Source organism: Felis catus, chromosome B1 (genome assembly GCF_018350175.1).
Source record: "Felis catus isolate Fca126 chromosome B1, F.catus_Fca126_mat1.0, whole genome shotgun sequence".
NCBI classification, from domain to species: domain Eukaryota; kingdom Metazoa; phylum Chordata; class Mammalia; order Carnivora; family Felidae; genus Felis; species Felis catus.
In genome coordinates, this window is record NC_058371.1 from 186,473,233 (window position 1) to 186,495,250 (window position 22,018).

The following is a 22,018-nucleotide window of genomic DNA, read 5'->3' on the forward strand; positions in this document are numbered from 1 at the left end:
CATGATCTCACGGTTTGTGAGTTAGAGCCCGACTTTGGGCTCTGCGCTGAGTGTGGAACCTACTTGGGATTCTCTCTCTCTCCCTCTGTCTCTGTCCATCCTGTGCTCTCTCTGTTTCTCAAAATAAATGAAGTAAACGTAAAAAAAAAAAAACACAGCATAAAAATCAGAATGATGCAACACAATTGTAAATAGCTGATGGAAAATTATAAACCCGAAAATAATCATAGATTATATAGCTATATTAATAGAGGGCAAAACAACTTTAAGTCAGGAAGCTTTCCTTGACATGGCAGAATCAAAATAGAGCAATATAATTCACACCTAATGAAAAAGATACAAAGTTGTCAATTTATAATTCCTAATAACACGTCCTAAAAATCAAAGAAATATTTAACACACACACACACACACACACACACACACACACGCACGCACAATTTGGCTGAAAAGCAGGTCCAAGACATTTTTTAAAATTAGGTTCATTTGAAACGTAATATTTTATCAAATGCAATTCAGCTGGAAATGAAAACCAAAGACATAACTCAAACCTTCTTCATTGTTAGAAAATTTTAAATATATATGAAAAAAAAATGCTTCTGAAAAAAAACAGTCAAAAGAGAAATCATAATGGAGATTTGGAAATACTTGAAACAATAACGAAAATACGGAGCACCATATTTTGTGGAAGGCAACTAAATTCCACAGTAATTAGAGGACAAAATAGTTTTAAATCTTATTTCAGAAGAAAAGGAAACATGAACGTTAACACAATATGTGTGTATTCTGTTTTTAAAAAAAATTTTTTTAATGTTTGTTTATTTTAGAGAGAGAGAATGACTGCATGAGTCGGGGAGGGACAGAGAGAGAGGGAGACAGAATCTGAATCAGGATCCAGGCTCTGAACTGTCAGCACAGAGCCCGACGCAGGGCTCGAACCCACCGATTGCGGGATTGTGACCTGAGCTGAAGTCAGATGCCCTACCAACTGAGCCACCCAGACACCCCAATAAGTGTGTACCCTAATTTAGAAAAAGAGGAAGAGAGTAAACTCAAAGAAAGAAAAATAAAACAAATAAAGATTTGGGGAGAATTGGTGAAATAGGAAAAGAAGATAACATTAGTATAGAGGTTCTAAAACCATAAAATATACTTTATTTTAAAAAGTTAATGAATAGGGGCGCCTGGGTGACTTAGTTGTTTAAGTATCTGACTCTTGGTCTTGGCTCAGGCCATCATCTCATGGTTCGTGAGTTCAAGCCCTGCACTGGGCTCTGAGCTGACAGTGCAGAGGGATTCTGTCTCCTTCTTTCTCTGCCCCTCCTCCACTTGTTCTTTGTCTCTCTCTCTCTCTCTCTCTCTCTCTCTCTCAAAATAAATAATAATAAACTTAAAAAAATGAAAAACCAATTCTCTCTCTCTCTCTGCCCCCACAAATAAATAAATGAACTTTAAAAAAAGTTACTGAATATACATGTGTATAATGACAACATAACTCAGGATATGGTTGAGACTCAAAAGATAACCAAATGATATTATCCAGTAAAAAAAAAAAAAAAAAGTACAAAGAGAGGGCGTAAAAGTGCTGCGGAACAAACAAAAAACCTGGGTCATCTTGTAACTATTACAGAATGAGGTCAGTAGTTAAATCATCTTCTCGTAAGGAACATCATCAGCCCAAATTTTCTTCAGTGTGAATTCTATCAAAAACTCAAGGAGCAGATAATTCCAGTCTTCTACAAAGTATTTCAGAAAATAAAATAATAGGAAAAGAACATCCAACTCATTTCCTGAGCCTAATGCCGACCTGATATCCAATCTAGATATGACAGCATGAGACAAGAAAATTAGAGGCCAATCTTACAAATGCAAATGGAAGACCACAAAACAAACTATTAGCAACCCCAGATCTGGCAGTATGTAAGAAGGATACTAATAACTAATAACTAATAACCAATCTGTGTGTAAGAATGTACACTTGATTCAAAACAAGAAAACCTACTATGTAATTATCCACATTAGTAGATGGAGAAAAGTCATCATTCAGTGGAAGTCTAAATAAGTCCGTGATAGAATTCCACAACAATTTATAAATATCTAAATCCTAGCAAACTAAGAATAAAAATAAACACCTCTAGGAGCACCTGGGTGGCTCAGTCGGTTAGGCATCCGACTTCTGCTCAGGTCATGATCTTACTATTGGTCAGTTCGAGCCCCCCTGTCAGGCTCTGGGCTGACAGCTCAGAGTCTGGATCCTGCTTTGGATTCTGTGTCTCCCTCTCTCTCTGCCCCTCACCTGCTGACACTCTGTCTCTCTCTCCTTCAAAAATAAATAAACATTTAAAAAATTAAAAAAAAAAAAACCTCTCTAAGCTGATAATGGGAATCAAAGAATATTCAATTGTAGAATAAACAAAATGTAGCAGTGTTTCCTGATCAAATATAAACATATAAGACACAAAATTTTTGTATATATCTATACCATTTTCCAGATATAATATGGATACACAAACTCAATTCAATACACAAAATTTATTTTTGTTTGTATATATCAGTAGCATGTTCAATAGAAACAGATATGCACACAAAAATGTATCTAGGAACAAAACAAAGTATGTTTAACAATTTAAAAGAGAAAATTATAAAAGTTTACAGCAAAATGGAAAATGAAACATAAAATAAAAATAAGGGACATCAATACCATGGCCATGAATGAAAACATTCAATATCTTAAAGTAACTTAGATCCAAAGTGATGCAGAAATTAACAGGTATTTCTAAAAATTATATAACAAAATTATCGACAAGCTGCGTTTATAATATAAATGGTAGATTAATGGGCCATAAACAGCCAAGGCATTTCCTCAGAGATTAAGCACCCATTTCTGACATGTGGAGACAGTAAGCTTCTTGAAAAAAGGAACTGCGTCTTTTTTTTTTAAGTTTATTTATTTTGAGATAAAGGGAGAAAGATAGAGAGCATGTCCATGTGAGCAGGGGAGGGGCAGAGAGAGAGAGAGAGAAAGAGTGAGAGAGAGAGAGAGAGAGAGAGAATCCCAAGCAGGCTCGACGTCCAGTGTGGAGCCTGACACAGGGCTTAATCTCATATTTAAGATCATGACCTGAGCCAAAATCAAGAGTCAGGTGCTTAACTGACTGAGCCACCTAGGCACCCCAAAGAACTGTATCTTTTAATGTTCGTATCCTTTAACTGTGAGCACAATTGGAGGGTGCTCAGTAAATGCTCCATTAATGATTCGTTATCACTGGAAGTTTTAGGATTGACATTTTGGCTTGTGTATTCATTAGGAGTCCAATTGGCCAGAACAAGAAAGGAACATTTTAAATTATTTGACTCAACGATTTCACTTCCTAGTTATGTAAACTGAGGCCTGAAATGTTGATTGGCCCATCTGTGGCACCATACCCACAGAACTAAGCCGGCAATCCATCCTGGCACCTCTCCTCCCCGGGCCTTGTCATCCGAACACTTGCTCCTGTGGATTTGGCTACTTTTTTTTTTTAATTTTTTTTTTAACGTTTTTATTTATTTTTGAGATAGAGACAGAGCATGAATGGGGTAGGGGCAGAGAGAGAGGGAGACACAGAATCGGAAGCAGGCTCCAGGCTCCGAGCCATCAGGCTCCAGAGCCCGACGCGGGGCTCGAACTCGCGGACCGCGAGATCGTGACCTGAGCCGAAGTCGGACGCTTAACCGACTGAGCCACCCAGGTGCCCCTTGGCTACTTTTTCTATGTGGAGTTGGATAGAGTCCAGTTTAAGAGTTTAATACAGATGTGTTTGTCCAATCCATGCCCTGACTTAGGTGTTTTCCTTGGTGAATAGAGCTGAGGACACTTTAATTAATTTATTATGTCCCTTCAATTAGGGGACCCAATTAATAATTGAAATGGGTTTTTAATTGGTTTATATCCTCTAGGGTATCATATTAATAACATAAATAAACTAACAGGTTTGCATTGAATTAGGATTCATCTATATGCATATCTGTTGCCTCCCAATACATTATCTATCCTGTAACTTTTTAAACAAAGACATTCTGATGCACTAGTTTCCTGTTGTTATTGTTCCACTTTGAGGCAAGGTCACAGTATTCTCCAGTTGGGATGAAAAATGTTGACGTTATTTCTTTTTTTGGTACTAGATTCATGATCCCCCCAGTTTTCCAGTCTTATGATCACCTCTGAGTTGTGTGTCCTCTAAAGCCTTCTATTCGTAGGCTTATTATGTACCTTAGAAATCATTTGTTTTCCACCGATGAAATAAAAAACCAGAGAGGTTACACAGAGTCTTCAAGCTCACACAGCAAGGCAGTAATAACAGTGGTTTCTATGTAGACACTTTACAGATTTTTCTCTCAAATGTCATTTATTTTGGCTCTTCATTCCCCTTTGGGATGTTCCCACGCAAGGCCACACACTTGCATTGGTCTTCCCTTCTCTTGAGAATAACTGAATGACTTATCTTACTGAAAAGAAGTCAGATTTCATTATGGTATTTCCAGCACTTAGCCAGATATTCAGGACAACAGTGTCTCTATTACAAATTATTTGGATTAAATTGTCTAAAGGCTTCTAGCATTATCTCCTGCCAGTAGCATTACCTCCATTCACCCTCAAGATGTAACAGTCCTCATGCAATCCACCCCCACATGCTTCGTCTAAATTTTCTTTTCTGACCTGCTTCCTAATGTTTGTCTTACACAAGTTCTTTTCTATATGTGGCTATCTCCCTCTTCATTGAATCTCTCTGGCTGATTCTTTCTTCCTTGCCTCTAGTCCTGAAGGTTTTCTCTAAGTCGGCAGTTTTCAAAATGCGGTCCTCAGATTGATCTCGAACTTTTTACAAATGCTAGTTCTTGCTTTTTCTCCCCACAAACTTGGGAAGGGGCTGTCTAGCAATCTCTTTTAACAAGTTCTCCAGGTGGTCCCGATGTAGGCTGACGTTTGAGAACCACTGCTCTCACTTCTTGGGTGAAGAAATGATCCCTAACCAAACCTTACATCTCGTTTAAAACTCTGTTGTTTTTTTTTTCTAAATGGAAAAATGAAGCCCTGACATTTATACCTTTATTCCTAGCAATTCTTCCAGAGTGCCTCACATTGTTCCTGAATTAAGGAATGCTTACTGAGTAACAGCAGTGATGACAATATAACGGATATTTCATAGTGGATATTTGTCCTGCTGGTGGTCTTATGGCCTCTCTTCTACATTCTAAGTTTGGGAGTTCCTTAAACTGTAGATTCTAGTTTCTCCAAATAAAAGGCCAAACTCACTCAGTTTCTCTTAGAGCTAGTGTGTGGCTCTACCAATCAGAAGACTTAAACTCTAGTGATAGAAAACAAGGAAGGATTGGGGAATTCCTCTCTCTCTGACTGGTGGCGATCGCAGAAATGGTTACACGTTGAGTTCCCGGCAAGAAGAGGCCTTGGTGCTGGAGTCATCTGCAGTAAATTCAAGTTCCTTAGAAATGGCAGGTTCCAAAGGGTCAGTGGATCTTCTTGACTGATGGTGGTACCAGTAGTCTCCTTAATTTTCTGCTTAGACTAGTTCCAGAATGATTGACATTTAGCCTGGGTCTCTAGCTTGTGCATTGACCTTGTGGCCTACCCAATATCGTTTCAATAAACTCTTTCTCCATAAGAGAGTCAGCTTTTGCTGTTTGCAAGATAGAACCCTGACTGATGCCAAAATAATAAGCATTGCTACATTTGATTGAGTAGCTGATACATCTATTAAGCTGTCCCCAGCTTTCTCAATAGAATGGAAAATTGACTAGTCTGAAAAGACAAAGGTTGCAGAAAAAATTCACATCGGTTTACCTGCTGTCAAGCCTCCGTTACGAATACGAATACCTGACGATATCTGACACTCTCATTGTTCCAGAAGAGCAGAATGAGGTAACACCTACCACATTCTTCAACGTCAGAAATGACATCATCAGTCCTCAAGGGGGTGGTACGCATTGTGAGTGAATGGGGTTAAGGTCTTCCATTTGTCAGCTCACATTTCTAATCTTTAAGGTTAAGGTTTTCTGTTCTTGGCGCATCTTAGATGGGTGAAAGAAAACATTCACATACCCAAGTTCAGATAGCATGACTGGAAAAGTCACCCTTTTACCCAGCGAGACTCTCTCTCTGGAAAATTACGCAACTATACACAATGATACAAGTCTCCCTTTGAGTTGTTGAACAACGTTCTCCTCTCTCAGAGTCAGGGATAGCTGGTGTCAGATGAGACTCAGAAAGGTGAAATCAAGGTTATGATCATATAGTTCAATGTGAGCAGAACTAGGATTTACTTTCATGTTCATCTAATTTAACAGGCTGTATTCTTCCTGCTGAAAATGCTGTCTTGCAGGGAAGGTCTTTTCTACCAAGTGTCTCTGAATATTCCTCTATTTTTCCTCCTCAGATCTTACTGAACACATTCCCCCTTAAGCCCCAGATATACTTTTGTTACGGCATACAGAACATTTTACCGCTCATATTTGTTTGCTTGTATATCACCCTGTCCATACTGTATTATACTTTATTCATCTTTGTTTTCCAGGTTCCTATCATAGTACGTGGATTATAGCAGTTGCTCAATAAATATTTATTACATGAGTGATGGGTCAAGAAAAGCAGAGGAAAAAAAATCCAATTTGGTGTAGATAACCATGAAATATTCACGTGGCATTCCCGAAGTTTCCTTGACAACACAAAGGGACAAGAGTGCTCTGACTGTCCCTGACACACGATTGCACACACTACAGCTTACATCAGGGAAAATAACTACACCGTCCGAGATGGTTACTCAATAAACCCCAGCTACTCAAAACATTCTGACGCAGCTGGAATGCCAGGCAACTCTCTGGATCCCTCACACGTGGCCATTTTGTTACTGACAAGGGGCCACGGAGCCACACAAATAAAGCTTTTCACACAGGCTGAGCTCAGCTGCAGCTCAGGGGTCCCTCTCATCTGGGACGGTGCTTCTTGAGAGTTGAACCCTGACCAATAGTCCCCATCAGGGGGAGGGAAGGCGCGTTCCAAAGCCTGTGAGACCCTTGTTTGCATTAGATGGTGTCTGAGCCCTGGGGACTGGCATGGAACCAGCAATGTATGCTGTTGCCATCCGGGGGATTAAAAGCTGCAGCCATGACCATTATATGGAATTAGAAGCAAACTAAGAAGTGGCCACGCAATCTGATTGCATGGCATTTCACTCGGTGAAATTCAATTTGTAATGTGAGGGCAAGAAAAATACGGTCTGTTTTCTTTTCTTTCCCTCTTGCCTCTAAAGGGAGTGGCAGAGTGGAGGAGAAAGTGCTTCAGCTTTGAATTCTGAAAGACCGGGATCTCGTACTGGCTGTCTTTCTCATTCATTGCTGACCTTTGCAAAGTTACTCCTTATCCCTGAGATTCCAATCCTTCTGCAAAACGGGTGGTGTAACATCTTCCTCCTGTTCGGCTAGGAGGGATTAAATAAGATGACGTGTGTGAGGTATCTGTTGCATTATAGGAAACTAGTGGTGCTGGGCTTTATCCTTCCTCTCTCTCCTTCCTTCCTTCCTTCCTTCCTTTTTCTCTCTTTCTTTCTTTCTTTTCTTTCTTTCTTTCTTTCTTTCTTTTCTCTTTCTTTCTTTCTTTCTTTCTTTCTTTCTTTCTTTCTTTCTCTTTCTTTCTTTCTGTCTTTCTTTCTCTTTCTTCTTTCTTTCTTTCTTTCTTTCTTTCTTTCTTTCTTTCTTTCTCTTTCTTTCCTGTCAATTTCTTAGTGTCCTCCTGATTCCTTCATCCCGGCACAGACATGCCGAGTGTTCTATCCAGGGGAAAGAGGAGGCAGAAGTCAAGGGAAAATAAGAACGTGTCAGTTATACATCTGCACCTTCCCCAAGATAAACATTACGTGAGCAAAGAGAAAGGGATCCATGCGGACGTGAGCAGAGGGAAAGAGCTGTACACGAAGGTCCCTGCTGGGAGAACACACTTCCTTTCAAATGTTGTTGCATCTTCAAAGCACCACATTGAAGGAGGCCAAAAGATGTTCCTCCTGCTGAGCGACACTGAGATGTCTGCTCTCAACTCACCACTCGTGCGGGGAAGGCCTTCGGTCACTGAGAGTGGCTTTGCAGGCGGTGACTTCCTCATTGGTCCTGGATCATAAGCAATTTGTGCAAAACAAATAGAACGCACTTTCACTTCTAATTTTCCTCTGTACGGACTCTCTCTGGTACACAGGGAGGGAGGTTGGTAAAGTAGTCTGTGAAGTGAGGCAGTTTACCCTGTGTGGGAAGCCACTGGGAGTCTCGTTGCTTTAAGGTAAACTAGCATTAAAGACCTTTTGTCAGTTAGCGTCCTATTCCAGAGCTAGACTCAGGCCTATCCAAGTGCAGAGCCGAGTGCGTCTTTATTAATGCCTCCAGTGGGAATATTAATTTGCATTTGAGGCTAAATATTCCTTTCCACAAATTTTGCAGTTTCCAGAGTCCTTAAATAAAACAGTGATGTACAGGAGCCCTGAGTGGCTCAATTGGTTAAGCATCCGACTTCTGCTCAGGTCATGATCTCACGGCTCATGAGTTTGAGCCTCATGTCTGGCTCTGGGCTGACAGCTCAGAGCCTGGAGCCTGCTTCACATTCTGTGTGCCTGTTTGCCCCCCCCCCCCACTCTAATATAAATAAATATTTAAAAAATTTTAAATACTTCCTAGCGTTCCCCACCCACTATGATATAATTCGATCCTGAGTTACTTTATAAAGTTGGATGGGACAGAAAACTCCATTTTGCAGATGAGAAAAGTGAGGCTCAGAATACCATCTGTCTACAATGGTACAGCTGGTTAGTAGCAGTATCAATGCCACAATCACCCATAATAAGTACCTCACCAAGATGGACACAGGTTTTGTGGGGCCCAGAGCCGAACTCTGGATAAATAAAAATAGAAAACAATATTCTACTTTGTGAGTTTTATAAGCACATTTATAAACAATTGTGTGGACACATTTCTAAGGCCCCTCTCGGGACCCTGGATGGGGCCCAGGCAAGTGAGGGTCCCCGAGAGCAAGCCTCACTCTCTTCACGGGAAACCATTTCCACTGTTGCAAGGGATGTGCCGGCAAGAGGCCTGTGCCTGGTACAGCACACGTGTTCGCTGACTAGTAGCCATGATCATCCTCTCTGGCTTTATGTCGTCTCTCCGGTGACCCAGAAATAGACGTTTCTAGACGGCAGCAGTGGGTCATGCTAGACCTCACTGCTATCTTTAGAACACCTGCACCCGCGCCACCCTCCCTCGCTGCTCTCCTTCCCTCCTTGGGACTGTCATCCTTCCCCAGAGCCTGCCCTGTCTGGTAGTGGCTCAGGTCCCAAGACTGGCTTTACAGAATGAACATGACAGCTCCTCACAATACTCGGACCCTGGTTCAGGTAAGGGCCTACGCCCCCCGTTTCATTCTTTAGCACCTCCCTTCGTCTTTAGAAATTTGTATTATCTTCTCATCTCATTTCCAAAGTCACACCTGGTTTTTCTCTGGTTCTCCTTCTGCGGCTTTGAACAATGGCGTGTATTTATTTATTTATTTACTTATTCATTCACTCATTTATTTAGAACCCTGTGGAATCTTTGTAAGCACCCGTCTGCCTTTTCCACGTGTAGCACAATTGTCATTTGAAACACAAGCTGGCCTCATGCAGGATGCAGAGTGGCCAGCTGACCGGGTGTCAGCAGACCCAAGATAAGATATCTTCTTATCTAACCATGTATCATGCGCCTACTTTTTTGCATTCTAGAAATAATAATCACAGTATATTACGTTAGGAGGAAACTTTAGGCAGCGGTTTCCATTTAGGCTGTGTCGGAAAAAACATGGTGCACTTTTTCAATGCAGATTCCCAGGCTCGGTCTCAGACCTTGAGAATCATAGGAAGGAACAGAGAGTCACTACCATGCTCCCCAATGCATCACCAACAGCCAAAAAAATAATAAGAAAGAAAGCAAGAAAAAAAGCAGATGGCCGTTCCGATATGCCACAGATAAGTAAGGAATTCAGGGACTATTTATTCTCTTCCCTCTTCTACAGAGGAGCTAGCACGACACCAACACTTTGAGAAAGGAGAACAGAGGGCTTAATAATCCCTTTTCATTTCAATCTCAGATAATTATGCTGCTGAATTTGAAGTGCGATGTCAGTCATGCACAGCTCTGATAGGCACGTTGGGGACTCCACTTAGCCAACCAACCCAATGATCTGCCTCCCTGCCGAGCTTCCTGTAGTGATAGCAGCAAGATTCCTGAAGGCGGCAAGCCGCCCCAGGGGCAGAGAGGGTCTCTGAGATCTTTGGAATGCCGTGGGCAGTGTCCTTACGCATATCGGGACACAAATGGGGCAGGGATCTGTGTGGCGCCTCCTCTGAAATGCCACAGCTGAGCCTGTGAAAGGTCCAAGAGTAGATCAGATTCCCAAGGCCCCAGCTGGCAGGTCTGTAGGAAAATGAGATTCCTGTGAGTCCTTAGAGGTCACGGGAGGGTGACTGCTCCTGGTCAGAGGCAGGGAGGCTTAGGACAGAGACAGGAAGGAAGTGAGTAGGGCAGAAAGGGAAAGAAATGTGACCAGAAGAAATTAACTCGTTATTATTGTCTAGTTTGTCAATCCCAGCTGGGGCATGTTTTTGTGAGTCCTGCACAGAGAGTGGTCCTTAGTTTCAACAAACACATTCACACACCAAGGACAACACACAGACACACACACACACACACACACTCACGTACTTGCACCACACTCACCTGGCATAACCTCAATTTCTAACCGATTATTAACCTTTTATTAGACTCACAGCCTTTGGGGCTAAGCACTATAGTTCACTTATATTTATATTTCTCCAAGCATAGTACGTGGCATCCTGTGGCAAATGTTTGTAAGATAAATTAATAGAAGAAACAACAACTATTAGATAGACCACTTTTAGTATTGAAAGGTGAATATGATAAAAGCTTTCAGAATCACAATGGATTATAGCAAGACAGAAATGTTCATCACATTTTAAATGGAGAACTCTATGCATCCATGAGATTTGAGAGCTCTGAGCTGAAGGCCGGTCAGCTTAGTAAAATCCATGAAATGCATTAACTCCAAGAGAGATACATCTATTGATCAAAAATTGTAAAGTCATCTGTGTTAAACAACATAACAATGACCACATGGTACTCTGTCTTTTCCACTAAACAGTAACTACTTGAAGGTAATAGACCAGGATTACTCGTGTCTGTAGCCCTGGTGCCTCACAATATGTGTCAGATATGCTGTAGGGATGATTATGTTCTGATTAAAGAGCATTGAAATGTAAATATTGACAAAAACCTATTGGAAGTGTATGTTCACCACAATAGCACATATGCACCTCTTCCAGTTGACCTTGTAGATGAAATGCTTTGCAGTCGAAGGGGAATAGAATGTGTACAGAGATTTTCCAGTGTTTATTTTTACATTGAACATCAACTAGGCCCCAAGGCTAATGCTATTGACCTGTAACATGCATAGAGATATGGCCAAGCAACTGGCCACTTGGTCAGTGAGCTGAAAGGCCAGGAGGACCCTGTCCTCAATGGGACACTGCCATCTGGTGTATGCCCCGGGTTAGACAGCCAAGGAAGGGATGTAGCTCAGGGTCAGGAAAGGTGGGGGAAGCAGAGCTAACCCTCGAGTACACATATTGCAAAGCTCTTGTGTAGACAAGCATGATCACCTACTTGGTTGGGATCTTGAAGTAAAAAAGCTTAAGTTATCAAAAAATAAGATAGGATATTACTAAGAAAGAAGGGGAAAAAATTCCTCAATGACTGCAGTAGATTGAGCATTGCACATTGGTTATCTCATTTAATTTTCACAGTCCTCTAACAGCTGAATATTAAAATGGTTATATCACATATAAGGAAATGGAAGACCAGAGAAGTTAAGTAACTTGACTGAGGTCACATAGGTAGAACAAATAATCAAATTACTGCTCTTTTCTCTGTATCTTGCTGCCTCTGTGACTCTTCCATTTTAATAAATAGCCTCTTAAGAGGAGGGATGGTTCTTCTTTTTGTCCAAATGTAGTTTTACACAGAGCTAAATAGTTCTCAATGATCAGCAATCTACTGCAATAGGGAAGTACACTCAGAATTCCTTAATGCTTGTAGCTTAATATGTGGGTGAAGAGAGAAAATCACATATTAAAGTGAATTAACACTTAATAGGCTTAATTTGTTTTTAACGTTTATTTATTTTTGAGAGAGACGGAGCACTAGCGGGGGAGGGGCAGAGAGAGAGGGAGACACAATCCAAGGGACCAGGCTCTGAGCTGTCAGCAGAGTCCGACTCGGGGCTCGAACTCTCAACCACGAGATCATGACCAGAGCCGAAGTCAGACGCTCATCCGACTGAGCCACTCAGGCGCCCCCACCTCTTCTTTTTCATGGTGAGAACATTTAAGATCTATTGTCTTAACAACTTTCAAGTATATACTACAGTGTTATTAATTATAATCACTATGCTGTACATTAGATCCCCGGAAGTTATTCATCTTAAAACTGGACATTTGTACCCTTTGACCAACATCTCTCCATTTTCACCACCCCCAACATATGGTAACCACCATTCTAGTCTCTGTTTCTATGAGTTTGGCTTCTTTAGAGTCTACATACAGTACAAGTAATTTCATAGAGTATTTGTTTTTGTCTGATTTCTTTCACTTAACGTAATTTTCTCAAGTTCTATGTATGTTACAAATGGCAGGATTTCCTTCTTTCTCAGGACTGAATAACATTCCATTGTGCCTACTCATATGTGTGTGTATTATAAGTATAAATACACATGCATATATGTTATATATGAGTACATCTTTATCCATTCATCCATCGACAGACAGGGGGTTTCCATATCTTGGCTATTATAAATAACTGCAATGACTGTGAGAGGGTAGATACCGCTCTGAGACCCTGATTTAAATTCCCTCGGATATGTAGCCAGAAGTGGGATGGCTGGACCATGGTTCCATTTTAACTTTTTCAGAAACCTGGATAGTGTTTTCTGTAGCAGCTGTACTATACTTTTTGTTTTTTAAATATCATTGTAAAATGTTATTTATCTTGATTGCTGAGGTTTTTTGGAGTCTCCTTAGGTTTTGTGCGTGGAGAGACAGCCTAACTAGTCCTGACTTCGAAGGATTTATAACTGAAAGGTTGGAAATAGTCTAGAAATAGAATCTTACTTCAGCATCGTGTCTGTCAAAGAGATATTGGCTTGCTCACTATTACCATAAGACACCTTATTTTCTCATGTGAAAAAAGTTATATTATTTTAATAATTATTAATGATAAAGTATCAGTGGAAACACAATATGATAATTATGATGAACTGTATATACTTTGAGGTTTTTATGTGTTTTATATGAATAACAACTACTTTACCTATATTCAAGTTTAACTGGAAAATTAAATGAGCTATTACATATAATATCTCAATTTCAAAGCATGATACTTATGTGTTAAAGCTGTTAATCAAAGAATGATGGATACTTGTTTTGATGGGCACCTCGGGAGATTTTGTGTGTGTGTACACAGTGTTAATGCAGAAAAATTCTTTTGCTTCTGATTTTTTTTTAATGTTTATTTATTTTTGAGACAGAGAGAGACAGAGCATGAATGAGGGAGGGTCAGAGAGAGAGGGAGACACAGAATCTGAAGCAGCCTCCAGGCTCTGAGCTGTCAGCACAGAGCCTGATGCGGGGCTCGAATCCACGAACCTCGAGATCATGACCTGAGCCGAAGTCGGACGCCCAACCGACTGAGCCACCCAGGTGCCCCTGCTTCTGATTTTTGAATCAAACCATAAATATCACAAGGGAAATAATGTTTTCTACCAACATGTTGCAAATTTAGATTAACTGAAGTTAGCCCCTAGGTTTTCAGTAAAAACAGATTGGTGGCAAAAAGTCACATTAAATAAGACTAGATCCTTTCTAATTGGAGATATTTGGGACCCTTCATGCAACAAGAAGTCAAGAACATCCCTGAACCACAAGCCATTCCAAATAGGACCTTGCTGAGACGCAGACACAGATTTAAAATATTTTCAAACAGTATAATATCACTAGAAAAATTCCCTATTGATGCTTGGGGATTTTCCCCAGAGGTGTGAATTATAAACCTGAAGAGACACTGTTAAGATTTTGTGTATGAAGTTAAGTCTTAGTCCTGCTCAGCTCAACTTCTATTCATTATATTTCAACTCATAGCAAGCAGAAACTAAGAACGATGTGTCATGGTAAGTAATTCGCTTGCATTCCCTAATGCAATGTCACAGTCTAGATCTTTCTTCTGAGAAGATTTAGTTGAAACCTCCATCCTGCACCTCCTGGTAAGAATACCATTTAATGTTCCATTAGCAAAGCAGAGCTTTTGGAAGTCATAATGAAGGAAATTCTCAGAAGAACTGAAAGGAGACTTGAGGGAGGGCCCTGTTTTCATATTAATCTTGTGGTTAAGTTGGAGTCTGGGTAAAATTGTACAAATTCCTTTGTAATTTATCTGGGAGAATAAGATTTCAGTCAGACAAGGTACTTACAATTGAGAAACCAGCTTCACTCCAGCCATAAAGCATGCTAATTGGAAGCTGTGGGCAGATTTCCTGCCAAAAGCAGGGAATCTTCTCAAATATTAACGATGCCCTCCTGCCAAACTTTTGGATGCTGTCATGAATCTGGTGGCTTACAGCTTTATGTCATCTCATCATGTCTTTGATCTTGCTGTCGGTGTACCCCAAAGAGGTAATACTGTCCAGTGGCGGGGCCATGAGACACAGTGCGGAAGTACCTATGGGATTGGGAAGGAAAGCCGGCGTCTATGCAAGTGGACATATCCCATAAAGGTGACATGTGTTGCAAACGGAAACAGACAATGATGAATATGTGTAGGAGTCATACTAAGCTACAAAAGGAATTTGAATTGTTCTAAACTCATAGAATATGGCTGGCGTTGCTAGCAAACGTAGAAAAGAACAGGAACAATGAAAATGATTGGAACATAGAAAATAATCATGCAGGAGAAGCAAGAAGTCTTCCAACTCTGCTGGGAAAATTTTTTAAGAGAAGGATAACCTTGGCTCTACGGTGCCGCTGACGGATCATATACGCAGCGTATATACGCAGCGGATCATATACGCAGCGTAGGGGATGTTCAAGTGCTCCTAACTTTTTTTTTTTTTTGAGAAGCTTAACAAAATTAATGCTGTTTCTCCAGATGCCTAATTCACTCCACAGAAGTGGTCTCCATCTCAAATCTCGACCAGAAGTTGATTTGGAAGCTGGCAAGCATGCACTCTTGGCAATTGAGAACATTAGCAATGAGAGAAGAGTCTGCAACCTTCCCCTCTGCCCAGGAAGAGGTCAGGACCTTGGCACACCCCTTTGGGAAGATTGCCAACTTTGGGTTTTAGACAGCACATTTAAATGTTTTATCTGAACTGCCTATTACTTTACAGCTAAGCACCTCTCCATTCAGCCAAAGTGGTCAGATAGACACTTGGTGAGCATTTGGGTTGTTATGCCAAAGTCATTTTTGGCCTTCATTTTTGGATACTTGTGAGAGCAACTGTCAACTTAGTTCCTTGAATAATTGATTGCAAAGAGGGTTCCTGTAGGTGGGAATTTAAAGTTCTTATGAAGGCATTCCAAGAGCAGAAATTTCCATGTGGAATAATGGTATAAGAAAAGGTATAATAAATCCTCACATTTAGATAGTACTTTATAGTTTAATATAATAGTTAAGAGCACAGGCATTAGAATCAGACCGAAGTAGGTTTTTGAGTTATGTTAACTCCTATGAAAATCAGTTGCTGATACTCAGATTCCATAGTTTCTTAAGGGCTTGGGTACTTTCTAGCAAACCTCTCCAATGATCTTGTTGGTAAAATGGGGATAATAATATCTATGTAATAAGGTTGATTTGAGAATTCAAAAATATACTATAATCAAAATAATATGTATAAATATAATTTTATATTACAGCTCCTTGCAAGTAAGTGATCAATCATAGATGAAAAATCTATTTTATATATTTTTAAAATCTTTTTTCAATTAATTAATTTATTTATTTTGCGAGAAAGAGGGAGACAGAGAAAGCATGAGTGGGGGAGGGGCAGAGAGAGAGACTTCCAAGCAGACTTCTTGCTGTCAGCCCAGAGCCTGACGCGGGGCTTGATCTCACGAAACATGAGATCATGACCTGAGCCAAAATCAAGAGTTGGATGCTTGAATAACTGAGCCACCCAGGTGACCCAAATCTATTTTATATTTTGTGAAAACCTTCACATCAATCCTTTAGAGTCAGGGATAAAGTTTTATGAAGATGGTCCAGACAAACGTGTCAAGGGAGCCAGGCTTTTTAAGCTATCTTGAGCTTAAATAAACAAACATGTAAATGGACTATGGTGTCATAAGGGACACCTATATACACCAGCTATTGGAGCATGAACAATAATTCAAGCTCAAGAGTGCAATTAAGTATTTCCTACTGTATTTGCTAATGCAAAGGATGGGATTATGGTGGCAGGTATACCTAATTTGCATCCTGATTTGGCTGTTTACTGACTGTGTGATCTTGGAAAAGTGAACTTTTCTAATCTTCATTTAAAAAATGGGAGTAGAGGGCGCCTGGGTGGCGCAGTCGGTTAAGCGTCCGACTTCAGCCAGGTCACGATCTCGCGGTCCGTGAGTTCGAGCCCCGCGTCGGGCTCTGGGCTGATGGCTCAGAGCCTGGAGCCTGTTTCCGATTCTGTGTCTCCCTCTCTCTCTCTGCCCCTCCCCCATTCATGCTCTGTCTCTCTCTGTCCCAAAAATAAATTAAAAATGTTGAAAAAAAATTAAAAAAAAAAATGGGAGTAGTAATAATTCCTAGCTCACAGGCCTGAGAAAATTCAATGAGACAATGCTTATAAAGCGTTCAGCATTGAGCCTGGCATATGGTAACAGGACAGTAAATATTAGCTGCTATTATTGCACGTAGAGAAGAAAAGAGCATAGGAAGCAAAACAAAAATTTATTGAGCACTGACTTCATGTAGGACACACATGCCAGATCCTTTATGTATACTTTTCTTTTTTATCCTCTTAGCTTCTCTGGAAGATGGGCAGTGTGGTTCTCATCTACATAAACAAGGGATCTGAGGCTCTGAAAATTAAGCAGTTAGAGAGAGAGGTTAAACGTATCCACTGTTCACACAGTGCTCTAAAGAAGCGTGTTCTGAGTGCCTACTCTTTGCCAGACACAGTACTAGGTACTATGAACACCTCATCTCCTGTCTTCATAGTGCTTATTCTGTAATGAGTGGAGACAGCTGAGTCCAAAGAGGTATAGGGAGTGTGCGAGGGTGGAACATATGAATCATGAGAACCTTGTAGGTCACTGTGAGGATCTTGGCTTTGATTTAGGACCTCTGTACTTGCTTTAAAGTTATGTTCATTTTCTCAGCATCTTTTTTTTTCTTTAAAGAATCATTTTATTGGCTTCATTGTTAAGATTCTGGCTCAGGTTCTCTAACTTAGAACACTAATGGGATATTAGAGGCCCATAGCAGAGATCTACCATGCAAAAAGCCCTGTGTACATTCCTGGGCAGGCAACAGTGCTCCACTGGGTGCCCCACGACCATGGAAATTGTCTCAAGACATTCAACAGTTTCCTATGCCACTTCGGCTATCCCAAGCGGTGGTCAGAATAAACCACAGGAAAGACGGAGGTGAGACTTGACCTTGACCCTTCGATACAATTTCTTGTTTCGTGATTCTCAACATTCCATTCCTGACTTTAGACGTTTCTGTGCTTTGTGCACTGGGATGCCTCATATGGTGCCACTGAATTCACTAGACCTAAGATTAGCAATTAGCATCTCCTATGGACATTCAACCTCCACAGTGGAAAATCAATAAATCATGTTCAATAAAGAAATAGGGAATGCTTGAATAAATAAGTGGTTGAATAAATACATCCTCTCTACTATCAATCAAAACTTACAGGCCCAGTGCAATTTCTTTACCGAACAGACTATTTAGATACACCAATTTACCCAATAGTGTCCACAAAGACACAACTCCTAGTGTCTTCGTTTTATACAAGACACATCCTTTTAGGCATTCTAAGGAATTCTACAACCTAAAGGGATGATGATGCTCAGGGTGGAAATTATAGGCATCATGGAAGGCTGGTCAAAGAAATGAATTTTTCTGAACATAAATATATCTTTAAGTCAGTTTTGGAATTTGACCATAAAATTCCCCTTATAGGTACTTTCAGAAATGTTCTCTAAGACAAGACTATTTCCTATATTCCCTGAGTCTATAAAATAAGAATGTCTTGAACATGAAATCAATGGCTTGTTGTTGGGTCCATGTTAGTTGCCAATTTAGAACACTCCACAGTAAATATATAAAAATTAATAGGCAGAACAATCAAATTGGCACACAAAGTGGGGGTTCTTGGGATATATCCAGACAGAACCATGTTCTCAGGCCTTCCTCTTTGAAATGGAGGACTTTTCCTACTTGAATAATTGACTGGTCATCATGGCAAGATAGTGTTGCTCTCTCAGCTTTATAAATTAAACATGAGTGGCAATAAAAGTAACTGAAATATATTTTTTTCAGAGAGGGAAGTAAACCATAAGAGACTCTTAAATACAGAGAACAAACTGAGGGTTGCTAGAGGGACTAAGTGGGTGATGGGTACTAAGGAGGGCAGTTGTTGGGATGGGCACTGTTGGTATTATATGTAAGTGATGAATCACTGGGTTCTGCTCCTGAAACCAATACTATACTGTGTGCTACCTAATTTGAATTTAAATAGATAAGTAAGTATCTATTGAATTTAAATGGATAAGTAAGTAAATAAAATATGTGTTTGTGTTCAACATACATGTGTATGTGCATGCACATGCACTCCCCATATGCCCATTAGAGACTCTATTTGGTGCCATGAAAATAATTGATTTTTCAATGAGTAAGTGACCTTCACTGTACCCTCCAGGTGACTTGTTTTCCCAAGCACCTGAACATTCCTTCACTTGCTAAAAACACCCAGCATTAATCCAATGCCCCTCATTAAGCATGGTGACTGTTCCTTTTGACATAGTAAAACTAAAGCTAGTATAATTTGTGCGTGCCAACAGGTAGACTTCCTTGCCGAAGGGGATTTCCCTGCTGCATATGGAAGGTGCTTAACTTGTGTCCTCTTGCCAAGACAGGATGATCACGCACTGTATACAAATGCATAAACAATTTTATGGAGCATGACAATCCCTGTGGGTCTCTAGAGATATTAACCAGAGTCCTCCGTTTTCCAGGCTTGAAGTTTCCATGAATTGAGGAGCGCGTAACATCCTCTTCAACACAAGCATTGAGTCCTACAACTGCTGTGACTGCAAAAAAGAAGCATAATCCATGAAATATCCTTTTAAAGGATACTCAGCATAATCATTAGCATAGCATAGAGTGAATGTGATTTCTCTCTCTTTCTTTCCCTCTCCCTCTCTTAATAGAGATATATAGATATAGATTTAGACATTCAGAAAGTTTTTATGCAATGTGAAACTTGCCTTCCCCAAAACAGAATCATTGGCAGAATCATTGGCAAAGACTTGAGCATTAATGGCAATTCTGATTTGGATCTAAATTAGTCCCTTAACCTGCTAAACCTCAACCTTTCTAGAAGGAAAAAAAAAAAAAAAGGAAGAACTACTCTCACCTGTACCCCAAACCAGATTGAGGGATAAAACCAATAATGTGAGAGTACTTGGAAACATGCAGCACATTTCAGATCTTAGGGGTTGGAGGATTCCAATGTAAGAATGTAAATGTCTACAGCATATTTGCATGAGTTTCAACTTAGTAGAACCTTTAAAGAGAAATGTGTTCATCTCCACCCATAATTCTTAAAATTACTTTAAATTCTGCAGCTTGGTATTTAGTGCATTATACATGAGGTAGGACTAGTTTCACAGCTGGACTTTATAGCATGGCAGTACTTAGAATATTTTTGTGGATAATGTAGTCCTCTTAAAGGTTTCTCTCCTTAAATTCTGAAAAAAAAGATGATCAAAATATGAGTTTTTCGTTTCCTAAAGAATCCTAAAATTGGTTTAGGACATACTTCAAGTAATGCCAAATGTCCTAGATTCCCTTTTACATTTACAATGAGACCTTCACAGATGAAAACTCCCGTTCACACTTAGGCTAATGTGAGGAGTCCAGAAGTAAAATCCTAAAGGATGATGTGAGAGGACAATCTAGTTCCTCATTCAGAAAAAGGTGCTAAAACATTTGGAAAAGTTAGAAACATTTCTGCAAGTAAACCCTGATTCAGCCAAATGACAGCTTGAGATTTACAACTCAGTGACAGTGGGGAGGCCGGTTCCAGGATGATAACCCTGCCACAGTTCATGAGAAAAAGGTTTTCACCACATAATCCGCTCAACGATCTGTTTGCAGGTGATATCATTTCTGTTTTTCAAGTAAGAAAACCCAGGCTCAAACAGTTATGATTATCATCTTATATGTTAATTTTAATTTATATCCATTCTTGTGCCAGAAATAGCTAAAAGAAGCCAAATAGATATAAATAGCCATGTTTCAATCATTTTACAAATGATAATATAAGCGCTTCTTACTAGTCAGCGTCTCTGCCTCTAGCTCCTTACTCCTCTAAGGTAGAGTGTCAGGCCATTTCACGGCCATCTGAAATGACCATATTGTAAATCATTTTAGGTTTGCCAGCTATACCAACCCTGTTGCAACCACTCAATTCTGCTCTGGTAGTCTGAAACAGCAATTGACAATATGTAAGCAAATGGACATGACTGTGTTCCAATAAAGCTTTATTTACAAAAACAAAGCCAGCAAGCCAGACGTGGACTGTAGCTTACAGACCCTTGATCTATGGTCTCTTGCAAATTTCATAACTTCCTTCCAAATTCCATATGAAGCTCGCTCCCACCAAACATCTGAGCAGCATTAACCGATAATCAGCCCAATATGCCAAGGAACCCCACATTCTTACATGCTTTGCGAACATGTCATGTGAGTTTATCTGTATACTGTTTTATTGTCTGCTTTGCAAAAGATTTTATAATTTGTTCTCTCTCTTTTAAGGTTGTCTCTTTAAAGACATGGGGCCTATCTTCCCACTCCTACTGAGATTTCTCATATAATATGTCCATTATGCTGATGAGTATTCAGTAAATGTGGTTGAATACTGAAAGGGAATACAAGAATTCAAATTTATCGAAAATTAAAAAAAAAATAAGGATATAAAACTTGTGTGGGAAGGAAAATAGAATTTCTTCTTTAGAAATCTGAAAATAATGGAGTGCAAATGTGGTCATTGACATTTTCTTTAAAAAATCCTATATTTGGGAAAATACTGTTTTCTTTTGGAGGGGATTGTTCTTTGTCCAATGATAATAGTAACTGTGTCCTTGCGTCACGCATACCATCAATAGCACTCTCTATGTAAAACCCTAATGAGTAGACAACTGCTGGTCAAGTTGTTGTTCCGTTTTAGGTTGTCTCTCTTTTTGGAGACATTTTTGACCTTCATTAAATGCCAATATAATGCACTCTGCTGAATCCTATAAATAAAAAATGTACTCGGGTCAGTTTAGCTGTAGTTCTTGGTTTCTGTCAATTTGATTCTATTTCAATTTCAATAACTTTATTGTCATGACAAGGTAAACATGAGCTCAAGACTTGCCAAAGTCAATAAATCAACACTTGGGTCTCGAGATAGCTTCTGTATGGTTCCTTTTCACAATTTCGAATGAGGGGTAGACCGACTGGCACATATTTAGAAAAGCTCTTTTGACCTTGTATAAAAATAATGCATCAGGATTATGCTGGCATCCTGTAGGCCAGCCTAGAGAAGTGCTCTTATTCTTTGGACTTGCTTTCATGGGCCAAATCAGATAAAGATAAAGATTTTGTTGCCAAT

General features: G+C 39.9%; 1 long non-coding RNA gene across 1 annotated transcript; it reads left to right on the forward strand.

Moving 5' to 3' along the window:
- Positions 1 to 9,237: 9,237 nt before the first annotated feature.
- Positions 9,238 to 21,812, forward strand: LOC111560201. Its single transcript, XR_002741933.2, has 3 exons — positions 9,238 to 9,431; positions 15,283 to 15,427; positions 19,377 to 21,812. It is a non-coding gene; the product is annotated as an uncharacterized LOC111560201 (long non-coding RNA).
- The last annotated feature ends 206 nt before the right edge of the window (positions 21,813 to 22,018 follow it).